Source organism: Oxyura jamaicensis, chromosome 11 (assembly GCF_011077185.1).
Source record: "Oxyura jamaicensis isolate SHBP4307 breed ruddy duck chromosome 11, BPBGC_Ojam_1.0, whole genome shotgun sequence".
Lineage (NCBI taxonomy): Eukaryota > Metazoa > Chordata > Aves > Anseriformes > Anatidae > Oxyura > Oxyura jamaicensis.
This window is the reverse complement of record NC_048903.1, coordinates 9,826,157-9,842,135: the sequence shown is the minus strand read 5'-3', so window position 1 is coordinate 9,842,135 and position 15,979 is coordinate 9,826,157. Positions and strand designations below refer to the sequence as shown.

At 35.6% G+C, this 15,979-nt stretch overlaps 1 protein-coding gene and 1 long non-coding RNA gene across 5 annotated transcripts in view; one reads left to right on the top strand and one right to left on the bottom strand.

Annotated features, from left to right (window-relative positions):
- ZNF507 (zinc finger protein 507) overlaps positions 1–3,389 on the bottom strand; it is an 18,401-nt gene extending 15,012 nt beyond the window's left edge. For 2 of the 4 annotated variants that reach the window (XM_035337062.1, XM_035337065.1), the window contains exon 1: positions 3,259–3,389. The gene's annotated coding sequence lies outside the window, so the exon portion shown is untranslated. Of the gene's footprint in view, positions 1–1,380; positions 1,510–2,534; positions 2,855–3,258 lie in introns of those variants that run through there. The other 2 variants (XM_035337063.1, XM_035337064.1) reach the window with 2 other exon arrangements.
- The window catches only part of LOC118172881, a 19,650-nt gene extending 3,671 nt beyond the window's left edge, over positions 1–15,979 (top strand). Inside the window, exons 2-3 of the long non-coding RNA XR_004753891.1 lie at positions 6,150–6,159; positions 15,968–15,979. This is a non-coding gene — a long non-coding RNA (uncharacterized LOC118172881). The remainder of the gene's footprint in view (positions 1–6,149; positions 6,160–15,967) is intronic.

The following is a 15,979-nucleotide window of genomic DNA, read 5'->3' as shown; positions in this document are numbered from 1 at the left end:
GATACATTGGCCAAACTGGAACTTCCAGAACTGGTCCAAAAGGCCCACAAAAAAAGTGGGGACTCTTCTACTTGTGGATGTGGTATACAGCTGTAATTTAAAAATGAGAATGTATTTCTTGATGATTCTGTTGACTCTGGCACGTTAGTAGGAATAAAAAGCACCACTGGCCTTACTTTGCCTGTAGGCAGCATAAGGAACAAAGACGAAAGTGCCATGACAACGCTTCAGGGCAGGTTTAGGCCTCAGCCATGCCTGTGTGGCTTGGTGGGGTGGCCCTCCCAAAGAGGCAACCACAGCAGGGATCTGTTGCCACAGGTGGCAATGCTTCAAAATGTTGCTTAGACAAACGTAAGAAACGTATTTGTATTTTTGCATTGCAGGAGATGCAACAACGTTGGGGAGAGTTTTGTTTTAACAATGAAAGATTTCATTGGGATTGCCCAGTGTCAGCAGAAGATGCACAGGCTTATTTGCTGAGGCAATACATGGGGTATGAATGAAGCACCTTCCAGTTACCGTATGTTCTGAAGATAAAAAAAAAAAAAAAAATCACACTTACTGGAACTTAAATACAAACTGTAAGAAATGCCTTTATTGTAAAGCACTGCAGGTGTTTTGATTTTTAAATAAATCTACTACTAAAACCTACTACTACTAAAAAATACTGGACATAAGAACATAAAATATCTGTTTTAATCAAATATAGCGAAGAAATAGAATTTCTTCTTGTTATTTGATACAGCCAGTGATGTTTACTTAAGACTTGCCTTTCCTCTTATTTTCAGATTTCTATTTAAAACACACTAGTTAGAAAACATATGGGACTTTATGATACTATTTCTTCCTCATCTTTTGGAATGTAAGCATAATACATTGCTTACCCTAATATTTTAATATAATTTTAATATTTTTAAGGTAAGCAGTACATTAAGGTCTGAACACATATACAGATTTTTTTGGATCTATCAAGAAAATAAGTATATATAACATGTAATTATTCCACAATAGCAGTCAAATATTTCCACCAATAAAAATCAGGTTGTTACTGCATTTCTGTACTAAAATAAAAATTGTGTTTTAAAAATTTATTTAAAGTGGAGACAAATCTCAGAAGGTACTCATTCAGAATAACTCAGATTTATTTTCCATGTGGATTTCGTAGACCTACTGAGTGTTGAATTTATGATAGTAGTTGCAGGATCATAAAAATTTGTCAGTCGTAAGGCCACTATACATTTTTATTTTATTTCAAAAGCATATGTCATAATTTTGATCTATAGAAAAATTCTGAGCAGGAATAAGTCAAATTATCTTTATTTGCCATTCACCTTACTACTCAGCTTACCTACAGTCTGTTATAATTGAAAAGTTCAGTACCTGTTGGAAAACGCAGATTCACACTGAAAATATTTGGAACATTTCCTTGAAATAATCGTTCCAAATATGCATGGATTCTCTGAGTTTTTAGTATTTAATTCCCAGCTGGATATGTCCAATTGAAGCAATCTCATCTATTACAGAAGCATCATAATTATCAATGTAAGCAATGTTAATATCATTCACACTTGATATGCTTATGTATTTTAGATGAACGTGCAAAAATATTATTAAATTCTGAATTATTAGGAGAGACAAGACTACTGCCTTCAATGTTACTATTTTGCAGTGTTAGTTTTAAGAATATTTATCTGGTAATGGCTAAAATCTAAATTAAAATTGAAAAATAAAAATAAAAGAAGCCAGTAAGGTAATTGGATTCATGATAATTAGAAAACAAAACAACTTAAGGCCTTATGCCTTTAACTGGATACATATAAGGAGATTAAAAATCATCAATATTGTACTGCCATAGCAAATCAACTGGGGGAAATACAAATTAAAAAATAAATCTGTTTAAAACAAGATAGTATCGTTTTACATATGAGTATACCAAATAACCTGCTTATTTAATTCAAGTTCCGTATTATCTTACTAACAGGAATGTGTGTCCAAAGTTATTATTAAACTGAAATATCCAACTATTTAACTTTTTAATATAAAACAGTAATTGTCTTGATGTGTATTTTCAGCTTCAATTTCTATTGCCCGTTTGGTACAGTACATTGAATGACTAACTCTTGTCTATGTGGTTAGGAAAAATTACATCCCATTCATATAATATTTCCAATTATACATAAAAGATGTTGCAGTGGCAAACGAGTGACATGTCAATAACAAAGTTAATAGTGACTGACCTTCCATTCAACCACTTCTTTTATTTCACTTATCTATTGTTTGAAAACCATCCTATTTAGCTGTTTGTTTCATACTGGCTACAATATGTTTAAAAATATTGTAAAAAGTAAATAAATGTGCTTCTTTCCCCTGAAAGCAGACTTGCTATCCCATGAAGCCCTTCAAGGAATAACATCAAGCTGAAATATTTTCAGAGTAATTTAGGGAAAATTAGAGGAACATGGCACTACTTGAAATCAAACTTTGTAATTTTAATCCTTTGTAAGTAATGCAAAGCAGTCAAATATTTTCCTTACCTTTTTAATTTGAAAGCAGCATAGGAACTAAGGGAAGACCACAAAAGAAAGGTGCTACCATTTAACACTGCTATGTCAAAGCCGAAAACAGAGTACGTTCAGATGCACCGATTGTGGATGCTTGTAGCTGATGTATCAGCTGTGCAATTACAGCACATATATGCACGTTAATTAAACTATGCGCTCCCCGTTTAGCGCATGCTTCAACGCAGACCGGTGCTCTGTTACACAGAGGCACGGCCAGTGCGGAGTCCCGATGCCTGCCCCAAGCAGCGCGGGTCCCCGGCCTCACGGGGGACGGGATGAGACAAGCGGCAACCCCAGCCGAGCCCCCGGGGGGAAACGGGGAGGGCAAAGAGGGGCTGCCCTTTCCCCCCGAAGGGGAGGGGAGGGGGCGCCAAGCCCTATGCGGTACCCGCTTGATAGCGCGCAGGTGCCGCCAGCGCGGCCCAGAACGGGTGGGAGGGAGGAGGAGGAGGAGGAAGAAGAGGAGGAGGAGGCGGCGGCGGCGGGCAGCAGCCGGCGGCTCCCCGAGGGAGGCTCAGCACATGGGCTCGGCTCCACGCGTCCCTCCGGGGCCTGCCCGCACGCCGCCGCCGCTCCCCGAACCCTCCCTGCCGGCTGCCGCCCCTGGGCCACTCTCCGCTCGCGCTGGCGGCGCCGAGGGCCGGTTTTGGGGTAATTTAAAGAGAAAAACAAAAAATAAAATTAAAAAATTCCTCACCTCCGGACACCACTTCAAGATGGCGTCGATGGAGAGCATATCACGTGACCAGCTGGCGCGGATCAGGTGACCGGCGGGTGGCCGTTGCCGCTGTGCTACCGCCTCCTCGCCGTTGCCATGGGGACGGGCCCGGGCCGCCCCCAGCCCGCGGCCCAGCTCCCTCCTGCCCTTAGACTGCACCGAGCCTGTGGTGCCCGTCCCGTTCTCCACACACAGCGCCACTGGCCTCTTGCAAAGGCCGTAGGGGCTTAGATCGATGCTCTTTTAATATTTTTGTCTTAAATTTCCGACCAGCGCGAAGCCCCACAGCAATGCACGGTCGCTTCTGACAGTAGAGTGCAGCTGATTTGTGTTTACCTTTCAGCTCCCATTTTACATAATTCACCTCTCTTGCCTGCCCCTTGCCTGTATTAGAAGTTTGTAAGCATTCCAGTACAGGCTGATGCCAAGCCAGGCAGCAGGAGGTGTGCTTCAAGAAATGATACATTCTTCCAGATGATACTTTCAGCAAAACTTGCAAATGATAAACATGTTAAAATGTTAAAATGTTAAAACAAGATGTTAAAACAAGAAAGCTACTTCTCCCCCCGGCGGCCCGCCGGGCCCCCCCCCCAATTTTGAGAAATCAGTGCTAATGTTACTAAGCATAACCTGACAAGATTTTTGTCATTTAAGTTAGCATGGAGTTGGAAAGCATACTCTGCATGTCAGGGACAACCTTAGAAGTTGCATGCCAAAAATGTTACATGGTGTGAATTTGAGATATTTCATACGGAAAGTCAAGGGAATAATGAGTTTCAGCAGTGGTTCACAGCTAAGTAATGACAAGTAAAATCTAACATTTGGTCCCAGAAAGTGACTAGAAAGTGACTAGTGTGTTGACATGGATGGGTATACAGTTGAACTTTGGAGGGACCTTGTAAAATTGTAGGAACTTTTTGCAAGTTTGCTTCCTTCCACATATTGTTAATGATTGTGCATTGTTTTGTAGGAGTAGGAAATGCATTTGAAATACTGGCAAATAAGAAATACTTGTTCAAGAGATGGATTTTGCCCTGCTTTCAATGAGCATTATTTCCTCTGTCTTTACTTTGTTACCGTGTTTGGACTCACTGAAGCTCTTTTTGATTGTATGAAGCTTTAGGAAATCTCAAACCTTATCCTACAGTCTGTAACTTTAATCTGACCCAGAGCTCCAAATCTAGTCCTACATATCTCCTCGCAGAGGTCCAAAGCAATCTAGTCTCTTTCTGCCCAGTCAGTAATATACTGAAAGGATGATTCTTCAGCCACTGCTTCTTTTGATTTTTTTTTTTTTTTTTTTTTTTTTTTTGGACAGGTACAGTGAATGATATGGAGTTTAAATAACAAGGCCTGCTTAAAAGCTGATGGGTGATCTGAGCAGGAGGGTTGTGCTAGATGACCTTCAGAGGTCCATTGTTACCTCAAATATTCTAATCTAAATCTTTGTACGCTTTGTGCACTTCCCACCCTACACCTACACATCACCTCTTTAAAGCTCTGCCTTCTATTATCTTGCCTTTCTGACTCAGCTGCATCCTAAGGGTGGGATGAAGGGTGTTGTACTGAGTGGCAGAAATATGCTAGTTGTGCCAAAAACACCTGGGCAAAAGACCTGTTTTGCTGCCGCTACATCTGGTGTTGCAACTTCTCGTGTGCCATGAGAAAGGTCACTCTTCTTACTAGTCATGTGACATGTCCTCTCATATATTGGGAAGGAGGGAATTTTGAGAGATTTGGAAAAGGCACTGAAAGATGACCAGCACTTACAGACTTGTGTCTGCATCCACAAAGTAAAGTTGCAAAGACAGGTGGGCTAAGGAAGGTGCATGGATATTGGTGCTGAGTGCAGGCCCACTTGGGCTTTAGGCTGTGCCCAGCAAGTACACCACTTTGAGTCTAAAGCTGAGAGGTCTCTAGGTAAAAACAGCTTATATGGAAAGAACTCAAGGGTTAAAACTGGTCCTGACTTTTCAGTAGAGAAGCTCTAATGACAGCTTCAGAAACTGGATCTGTCTGTTCAGTTCTGAGTGTGTGAAGTAGTCCATCTGGAAAGAATAATGGACTGCTGCTGGTAGGACAGAACAAAATTAATTCTGCCTCTTCTGCTACTTAACTACCTTGGGTTTAGAGTTAGGATTTTCATTTCACTATCCTGCAATTAAATAATACAAAGATTTTAGTAAGATCTCCTTTTAAAGAAATTGCTGTAGGGAAAATGCAAGCAACAACCTCACAATCTTCTTAACAGCTACCACAATGCATTTCATTAAAAAAAAGAAAACAAACAAACAAACAAAACAAAAAAAAAACAGTTGAAACTGCACAGTGTTCACAATTCAAAATGTAGTAGTAGTAGTAATAACAATAAAAGTAGAAGCTTGTTGCATCTTTTTCCTGCTGTATTAATTGGGGCCTTTCTGTAGAAATGTGATTATCTTTTGTGGACACAGTTTCTTTAAAAGCTTAGTTTCCACAAATACAGATATTTGTCATAGTTTAATCAACCAGTTATCTGAACTGAACCACTCTTGCAGATATTGAACTCTCACCCACCTTTATCTAATCAAAATATGCCAGGATCTGATATGTCTGGATTAAAAATACTGGTTCGATAATAAGTAACAGTCTCTGTATGCTCTGTTATTTTTCTTTGTTATAATTAAAGCTAGACTAAGTTAAAGATTTCATTCTCCTTGTAAGTATGATTGTACAACAAAAACAGATTTAGATTTGACACTTTTACATTAATTTGAAAGCCGCCTTAATTCACAAAGTTCTTTTCATATTTTTCATTTTCATTGCGTTCAAGTTGAAGGAAGCATGAAACCAAATGAAATTTGGGTAAGGCAACTATCCCTGAGTAGTAGAGATGAGACAGTTGTATTGAGCATAATATGTTCAGAATGTTGATATTTTTGTAAGAAGTTTATACAAAATTGCTTTGTAATTATTGTAAATATGTACAGAATGTCAGTGGCATAAGTTTTATGGTAAACATTATAGGCTTAATTTAAAAGAGTAATGCATACTCTAGAAACACAAAGAAAATTTAGAGCTACATCAGCAAAGATGCTATCTTGAAGTAAATACATGCAAAATATACACTTCTTTGTCTAAACTTTTTAAATAATAGCAATATACAAATAGTAACTATAAGGTCTCTATTCTTGTGGTCTCAAACTCTTTTCAGTCATCACGATTAGGCTTATTTTCAGTAATGGGTTGTACAGTCATGAATTATATAGTTGTCAATAGAAAATTCAGTTTAGTCCATGAGTTTTCTGCACCTTGGTGACTGGCTGTTCCAAAATCATTCCAAAAGCTTCATGATTTGCACATTATTATAATGTATTATATAACTGAGGTCTCTGAGTCTCTTGAGTGAAGATTAACTAAACTTCTTCATGGCTCAATGTACAACAGTAGTGAATCTTGCATGGTGCAAAGGTTGGAACAGGGGCTTTGGCTTGTGCATCTCCTGCTGGAGTACTAAGTGGTACTGTCTGAGCACTCTGAGTGGCATGTGAAGAAAAATTTTTTTCTTTTGTATTTCACTTAAGTTTTAGATCTTAACAACCTGGAGAAGGCCTTTATCTATTGTGAGGTAGATCAGCAATAAAAAAGTGAAATTAGCAGTTGGCATTAGCAGTGAAAAAAGTGATATTAGCAGTTGGCAAGACTGTTGGCATCTAGGAATTTTTCTATCATCTTTACAGACTAATTGCAACACATAATCCTGGACTTACTCTTCTCATTGTTTTTGGCTGATTTTTGCTTATTAGTGAATAATCACTCATAGTTCCTTGGTTTTATCTAACCATTTGCATAGGATTCCCATATAACTTTTTTTTTTTTCTTTTTCTTTTTTTGTTTTCTTTTTTTTTCTTTTTTTTTTCTTTTTTTTTTCTTTTTACAATACAGTCCATTTTGGAACTGCAGAAACACTGTTCTGGGAGAGCATGACTGCTGACCAGTGTGAAGTCTGTGCAGTTTCTTGTAGGATACAAGGAACAGAAATTGTACCCGTACAGTTTGGAGAAAATGTGGTTTAAAACCACCATGTTTTGAACTGCCTCAGTGGCAAATTTAGTACCCTGAATAAGGTTAAAGCAGATTTAGATACAAGTCAAATATCAGACTTGCATTTCTGTCTGCCTACTGGTAGCCCTGCAGTTCAGAATTGCTCAGGTCTGACCACTGCCCTATCCTAAGATGTATTTTCTACCCTAGAACTTTGTGAATTAAGAAGCCTTTCAAATTAATGTAAAAGTGTAAAAAAATGTTTGTACAATCATACTTACAAAGAGAATGAAATCTTTAACTTAATCTAGCTTTAACTGTAACAAAGAAGAATAACAGATTACAGAGTATTCCATAGCTCCTACATGGCTGAGAGAGCTTGGGATGTTCAGCCTAGAGAAGAGAAGGCTCTGTGGAGACTTCATTGCGGCCTTTCAATACTTAAAGGGTTCTTATAAAAAGGATGGAGAGGGACTCTTTACTTGTGTCAATAATGATAGGACAAGGGGGAATGGTTTTAAACTGAAAGAGGGGAGATTTAGATTGGATGTTAGGAAGAAATTCTTCACTCAGAGAGTAGTGAGGCACTGGAATACGTTGCCCAGAGAGGTTGTGGATGCCCCGTCCCTGGAGGTGTTCAAGTCCAGGCTGGATGGGGCCCTGGCAAACCTGATCTTGTGGGTGGCATTCCTGCCATGGCAGGGGGGTTAGAATTAGATCATCTTTAAGGTCCCTTCCAACCCAAGCCATTCTATGATTCTATGGTTCTGTGATTCTATGATTCTGTGATTCTATGATAGTTTTTTTTTTTTTTTTTTTTTTTCAGATGCATAAAATACTTATAATTTATATATAAATATATAAAATACTTATATGAAAAATAAAGTTTTGCAAGTTTCTTCATTAGAAAATTGCAAGATAATATGTTTACATAGTTGCATTTGTATTGGCTACGTTAATTTATCAGGCTGGCAGCTTGGGATTCTTTAGTGGGAAATGGAGCCTCATGCTTGGGATGTTGAGCTTGCAGCCCTGGTGTATAACATACAATAATACAGAAAGTAAGAAAAAAAAATGGTCAGGGCACTATACAGGAAAAAAATTATACTATTATTAGTTTATGAAATAGGTCTATATTATACTCTGAGAGAAAGTACAGATGGATTCAGAATTATTAGAAGTACCAAAAAATTTATGCATTGTTTCATTTATGCAAAGAATGGTGTGGTACAAAGAAAATAAATTACATTTTAATTTTGATTCTTGTACCATTAGGCTGATTAGATAATCGGCAAAGTCAAATGGTTGAACTTTCAAAACAGGTTAAAGAATTTTTAGATTTTTTTTCTTATACATGTGCAAGTAAGCTCTGGAGCCCATTGCTGCCATGATATTGTAGAGAACAAAAGCTTTGTAGAATTTTAAAAAATAATTCAACTTTTGCATATATAGTGAGAACAGGTACAGCTGTTCCAGATAGAATTAGAGATTAGATTCTAATGTCCTTCGAGATTTTTGTGTGCACCTGCTGTTGGAACCAGAATCTAGTGCATTCTTTTGTATCGTTAGTTATCTTTGTTGTTGTTGTTCTTATAGCCTCAGAGGTTTATGTGCTTTACTGAGGCATTAAAACTGACCAGAATTTATATTACAGAGATAGTTTACTTACACAGCCCTTTCTTAATACAGAACTTACCTAATTCTATAGGAGTGGCATTTCAGCTGCAGCAATGACATCTAGGGGCTGATTTATATGAATTTAATTTATACTTGTATCTTCCATTTTTTGAGAAGATGGTTACTAATATGTTTACTAAATCTAAATTATTAGATTGCTGAAAAGTTGTAAATCTAACACATGTTGTATATGCAGACAACAGCCTTGACATTTTTAACATTTTTGTATTGTTTTTTCTTTGTGTTTTAATTATTTTAGAACTGCTAACATTACAAATCAGTGAATCTCTCTCATTACTCTACACCTTATATTTTTTCATGACACATTATCAGATGATGAGATTTTTTCCATCCTGTACTTTTCTGTGAATTAAATGGAAATCTCTTTTACTTTGCTTTCTCACTTGACTTATTCTGTATCCTAAAATAACATTTACTTTATTTTGTATGGAAAATTTGACTAAAAATCCTTATATTCAATCCCCTGCTTCACTCAGCTTTATGGTTGTAGAGAAAGAGAGTTTTGACTCCAGATTTAAACCCTATGATTCAGGGCTACCTCTAAGCTATATGTGAATCCAATTTTATGTATGAAAGTAAGTGTATGTGTAAAATATGTAATTGCAATTTAGAGATGATTTAATAGAATCTGTCCTATTGTTTGCAAATCTGCTTTCTTTCCCCTGAATCTTAGTTATTTGACCATAAATCACTTAGAATTGCTTTTTGCAGAAAAAAAAAAAAGAAAATAAAACAAAACAACAACAACAACAAGTCCACAAGTCTATACTTCTTTCTCATTGGCTTCTTCACTCCCATTTACAACTTTTCTCAGGAATAAGAGAATATATATATATATATATTCTACATATATATATTCTATATATATATATTCTATATATATTCTATATATATATTCTATATATATATTCTATATATATATATTCTATTTAGTAGATTTAGTAGAACCTACCCTTCTGGTTAGCTTGAACCTTTACCAGCTTGAAGTTCTATTAAGTTGCAGGAGTGATATTGCCCAACTGGACTTTACCACCATCTTTTTCAGGAAATGATAAATTAGTTGGTGTGATTCTTAATAGAAGTTTTACCATTGTCTTCAGAAGACCCAGGCTTTCTCCTAGCCCTTAGAATCTGCAGTTTTCCTTATGCCTTACATAAAGGCAGTGTGGACAGATATGTTTTAATCTAGTGAAAATCATGAGGAAAGCTTGGACTGGTTTGTATTGCTGAATTGGCCATGGGAATGCTACACTTAGAATAAAGAAACACAAAAAATACAGCTAAACAGAAAATACCAAGGCAATTCAGAGACTTGCCATATGATGTACTATATTTTAACATCCGTGATTATTTTCCCTTCTACTTCTTTGTATAGATACTGATATTTCTGCCAGCTCTTACTCAGAACAGTGCTTTATTAGGTATGTAATCCAATTAAGGGAGTGTAAAATGTGATTTATTACTGGCAGATGTAAGCAAGGGGAGTCGTATGCACAAAAGACTCCTACAACAGTGACAGCAAACTACCACACTTCTTTCTTGTTACAGTTGGTGAAAATACATGTATACTTTGCATTCTTAAGAGAAATTAGCTGTGCATGATGTGTTGCATTATAGCAGGTGCATACTGATCCCAGTTGTTGAATTTGCCATTCATATATGCCCTAGTAGTGACTACCTTCAGTGTGTTTTACACATTCAAGGGAATTCATTTGTGAATGATAAACTATGGTAAGCCTGGAATCAGATTCTACAGTACATAAATTAGTATATCACATATAAAAAGAGGCCTAAAAAGAATTGGACTCACTGGAAGTCTGAATATAGGTAATATTTCTGGAAGTGATATAATTGTTGGTTTGCTTGTTTGTTTTACAGTTGTAGTTAAAAGGCATTACTTTTTCCCCTTCTTAGATACATCATCATTAACTAAAATACACTAATTTCCTGGTGCAAGAAATAACTCTTTGAGTATGTATTACATGTTAGCTCCTAAAGGATAAAATACTACCAAAATTTTTGTAAATCCAGTCGTGTTTAACTCTGGTATATTCATGACTTAGTTTCAGTATCTATTATCAATATACGCCAGAATAAAGGTATTAAGTTTTCCTGCTCAGTGTGGAAACTGTGTAATTTGAATAAAAAATGACAAGTGCTTTTGAGTAATTAAAAATATTACATGGTCTTGTATTTTGTAATTGAAAAATAAATACAGTGGTACTTAGAATTTACCCACATCCTTGAACAATCTAGGACTGCAGACAAGTTCATAGTACTGAGAACTTTGCACACCTGGGCCTAAGTGTCAACTGATGGAAAACATTTTGGGAGAGCACAACAAGTTCCTCGTTATGGGTAATTCAGGATAAAAGCTGAAAGATCTACATGGCTAGGTCTCTTGTAGGGTTAAACTGAACATCTTGTGTGATAGGTCAACATAGTTGTATTGGCATGCTGGACTGTCTGATGGTACCCTGAATCCCTCATTATTCAGTCTGTGTACCAGTTCAGGGTGTACTATGGCATCTCTTTGACCCATGGACTTGAATTGCCTTTCACAGGTATTTCATATTTGGGTACATATTTGTGATTATGTGTAAATGAGTGGATATGATGTGGACAGAATAGAAATCACTTTTGCTGATTCTAAGCTGCTGCACAGAAACGTTTAGGTATGTCAGTGAAAAGTTCATCTGAGCTTTGGCTTTGTAAGATTTGCATCTGAGTTTCGTTATAAACATACACATGCACAAATACATTTTAAGCTTGTCAGCTACTCTTTCAAAGTATTGACAGGTTCCAGAAGCTTGCTATGAAAACATTTGTAGCTTTTTTTTGGGGGGGGGAGGATTTTTTTCTTAAAAAAAAAAAAAGTCTTTTTTTGCCAAATAGGATTTATTTTTTTTATTATTATTATTATTTTTTTTTTTTTTCCGAATCTAGACACATAGATGCTTCAGATGGATTTTAAGCAGTAGATGGAAATTTTAGTGTGACATTTTTCAGATAGGCTCAGTGTAGCAGTCACTTTGTCCTTGATAAATTTTGCAAAATTTATACATCTGACCACATGTTTGTCATGTGTATAATGAGGCTTGTTATGCTCATCTAGAACCTCCAGGAGTACAAATTTATATAATTTCTGAACAACTATATAGACTTGCAGCACTTTGCAGATGTTTCGTAGCACCCAACAAATGCATTGTTCAAATTTTCTAAATTAAAATATTTATTTCTCCTTCAAAACCTTAAATGAGGAAATGTACACAACTTTTCTGCCTGTGCTACAGAACTTATTGTACATTTACAGCTTTTCTCCCTCAAATATATATTAAAATAATAATATAAATAGGACAGACTGGAGTTCTACATCCTACCATGATTTTCATCTGAATGTAAAAATAAATAAATAATTAAAAATTGGGAAAATATTGGACCAAATTTTAAAATCCCTTTTCAATCTTACTAAGTCAAATTTTTGTTTGTGAATTTCTTTATAAAATTAGGAACTCAGAATTTGGCTCACTTTATGAACGAACATTCCTGAATACCCAAAGATTTTCTTTCAACCCTTAGTACTATGTGTACATGTGGGTTTACAGGTGCATGTGTATGCATGAGCATGTACTGAACTATGTTTTCACTGGAAATACGCACCTTCACACAATGAGCATTGAACAATGGCAAACAGTGGCAAACAGTTTGAAAACAAAGGAGTCCACTCATTCTTAGTTGCTGAATATTGCCACTGCTTTTTAGATACAAGCAGACCAAAATGAACCATCACACTTTTCAGTAGTGACCTTGAGGTGGCAGCAGCATTACATTCAATTCTGCCATACACCAAATCCATTAAAGGTGAAATTAAAATTTGCAATAAATCAAAATAATACTGATTGTTATAATTTTATTAGCAGAGCCATTAAGGCAATAAAACTTATCTGAAATATCATTTGCATTGTATACAATTTTTTACCAGTTATCAAGTATGTTTTAAAAGCATGTTTAAAACTACCAAATGAAGAAATCGTTGATAAATTGTTTGAAAGCTGAGACTTGTCTAATGGTGTACTAAAACTAAAGTCTGTTTTGATCTCTTGTATTATAAAAGGCTGTTTCTGAAAGCATTTGTTAGTACAATAATGTCTTGTGTCTTGACTAACTATATTTAATGTCCAAATGCCTGATTAAATATTTTCCTGCAAGTTGTCAGGTCTTTTTTCATTCATGGTTTTATGTAGGAAGGTCATCTAATTATATGACACCCTTTCAGTGAAGGAGAATGTGTTTGTTTCTTTTAATAATGACAAATAATGAAACTTATTTATGTAGGAAGTCAGAGAAATTTATTGGAGAATTACAACATGAGAAACATGGAAATAATAACAAAAACAAAAACACAACAACAACAAAAAACTTTTAATAGCATATTCATTACCAAGATGCTTGCAGGTAATGAAATAGTTGTCTGAAAGCCAGTATATTGGGTGATATAATACTGCTCATGTCAGTTTTCTGGACATGGTTACTATACATAATGTTGTTAATTACTATTAGGTTACTAAATTATTATTAGCTAATTAGTCAAGATAGGAGGCACTAGAAAAAAAAAAAAAAAAGGTTAAAAGCATTTGTTTTTACAAACTTTTAAAGCAACTTGTGGCTGGCTAGCCAGTTAGAGTGTTGTAATACTCCACAACAATCCTGCTGTTTGGGCTGCATCACTAGTCATATATTGCTCTTCAGCAAGGCTAACAAAGGCTTGGTCTAGAAGCAAAAAGTTGTAGTATCTATTACTTAATGTTAAAGAAATGACATTCAAAATATTGACCTTAACAAATGCAGAAAACTGATAGCAATGTGGTCATACATGCCACAAAATTATTTGAAGGAAAACATGTATGTATTTAACCACTGCTAAAGGAGTCCCAATAACAGATTAAAGACAAGCTATGTAACAGGTAAAATAAATCAGCAGAAAATAAAGCAGAGGTAGAATCACAAGCCAAATGGAGTTTAGAAAGCATGAATATTAGGGCTGTGCCAGTGGTTACCAACACCAATACAAATGTTGACTGTTACTTCACTGAGATGTAGATCTGGTCTTTTACTTATGATATATACTGTAGTTTTTGTCACAATTTGCTTTTTCTTAAGCTAATTTCTGTCATTTTACCACATTTCCAAATGTATGAATGCAGTGATTGACAAAAGAGGCAGAATAATAATAGTATTCTGGTGAGGAATTTAATTCAATGTGAGCTTGCTTTCTTCTTTATAATTTTAACCTCCTGGCTCTTTATTGTCAAAATGTATTTACCTCAGAAATAACAGTAAGGCAAGAATATCTATGAGACAAACATAGTTAACACAGAAACTAACATAAGTAATGTCTTAGAAATAAACAGAAATGAGGTTTAGAGGGTACCCCTAATCTCTGTAGGTCAGGTTACTAGATTATCAGTATCTCAAAAGCAGTGACATGCCTTTTATTTGTCTTCAGAGCACCATAAACACACATGTTGTTGGAGAAAAAAATAACAAGACTGTCACATTGGGGGCTCTTTATAAGTATACAACATGCAAATAGACTGTTTGTCCTCACCTTCATTGAGAGAGGAGTCTATTACAGAAATTGCCAGATATCCCAGACATTTTGACCTGAAGCCAGCATTTTAGGTTTTGCTCAAGTGTTGGTTTAACATTGTCTAATGTTCACGCACTGATGCTACATGTCACCATATTTTCCTGAAGTCACAACATTGCTGTCTTAAAAAGTACCATTCCTATACTGGCATGGAAGGTATCTGATGTGATCTCTTTTGGTTAAGCTGTCTAGTGTCTTATAAAGTTTATTTTATTATGTTGTGGAATAATTTGAATAGCAAAGAATATATTGCAAACCGTTCAGTTAGAAATGCTACTGTTCAGTAAAATCACATTACCTAGAACATTAAAACAATCATTGTAAAACATGATTTATAATGATTTGATCATGTTTGTAAAAAATAGATGACCATTGTACATTTACAGTTGACACAGAGGTCCCTAATGTCAAGAAAGCACGCTTGACCTTGATGGGTAGTTGCAATTCCATTTAAATCAATTGCCAATACAAGTCAAATGAAGTTCTTATTGCTGTCTAGTGTGCACTTCCCCATTTTTCTGACATTATTGGTCTACTCCAAGTCATTCTTCAATCTTTTAACAGCTGAAAGGGACCTGCATTCTGCAGCTTTATGGGAAAACAGCAGTAAGTTGTACTTCTGTGTTTTGAAAGCTTCCACTCTTTTTTTGCTGACTTTATGTCCAAGCTAAGCAAACCACATACCTTTATACATAAAATGGATTACTTGATCTGTTGATACCAAAGCCAAATATTTCAGTGAATATACAACACATCTTCTATGACTATGATTTCACTGGCCATTCAATTCATTTAATAGAAAATTAATTATTTTTTAACTCTGAAAATTTGAACTTTCTTAACTCTGAAAATCTTGTTATTAGTTTAGCTTTAGAAAAAGCTTTTACTACTTTAATTGGTGTATTTTCTAAACATCACTTATGTTAAAATGCTACTGAATACAATTTTCAGGGTGTTTTCTGGGGTGGAAGAGAAGGGGACACCACAACTCAGAAAAATAACTTGAAAACATATCCCCTGTGCATGTCTGGATACTTATTTTTTCAAAGGATTTTGGTAAAATTGGTGATGAATATAGAAAAAAAGACTTGAGACTGTTAAACACATTTTACATAAAACAAAATTGTTGGATATACTGAGCTTTCTAAAGATATCAGTTTTTTATGTTATTAACTTACTTGCAATGTTTTTACTCTTCTAAATGAATCTGTAAGTGTTAGTGTCTACCTTTTGACAAATGGGAGAACTGAAAGAACACAACATGACACTAAGCTTACAAGACGTAAAAAAAAAAACAAACAGAGATACTTCTCAAAGACAGGTAATACA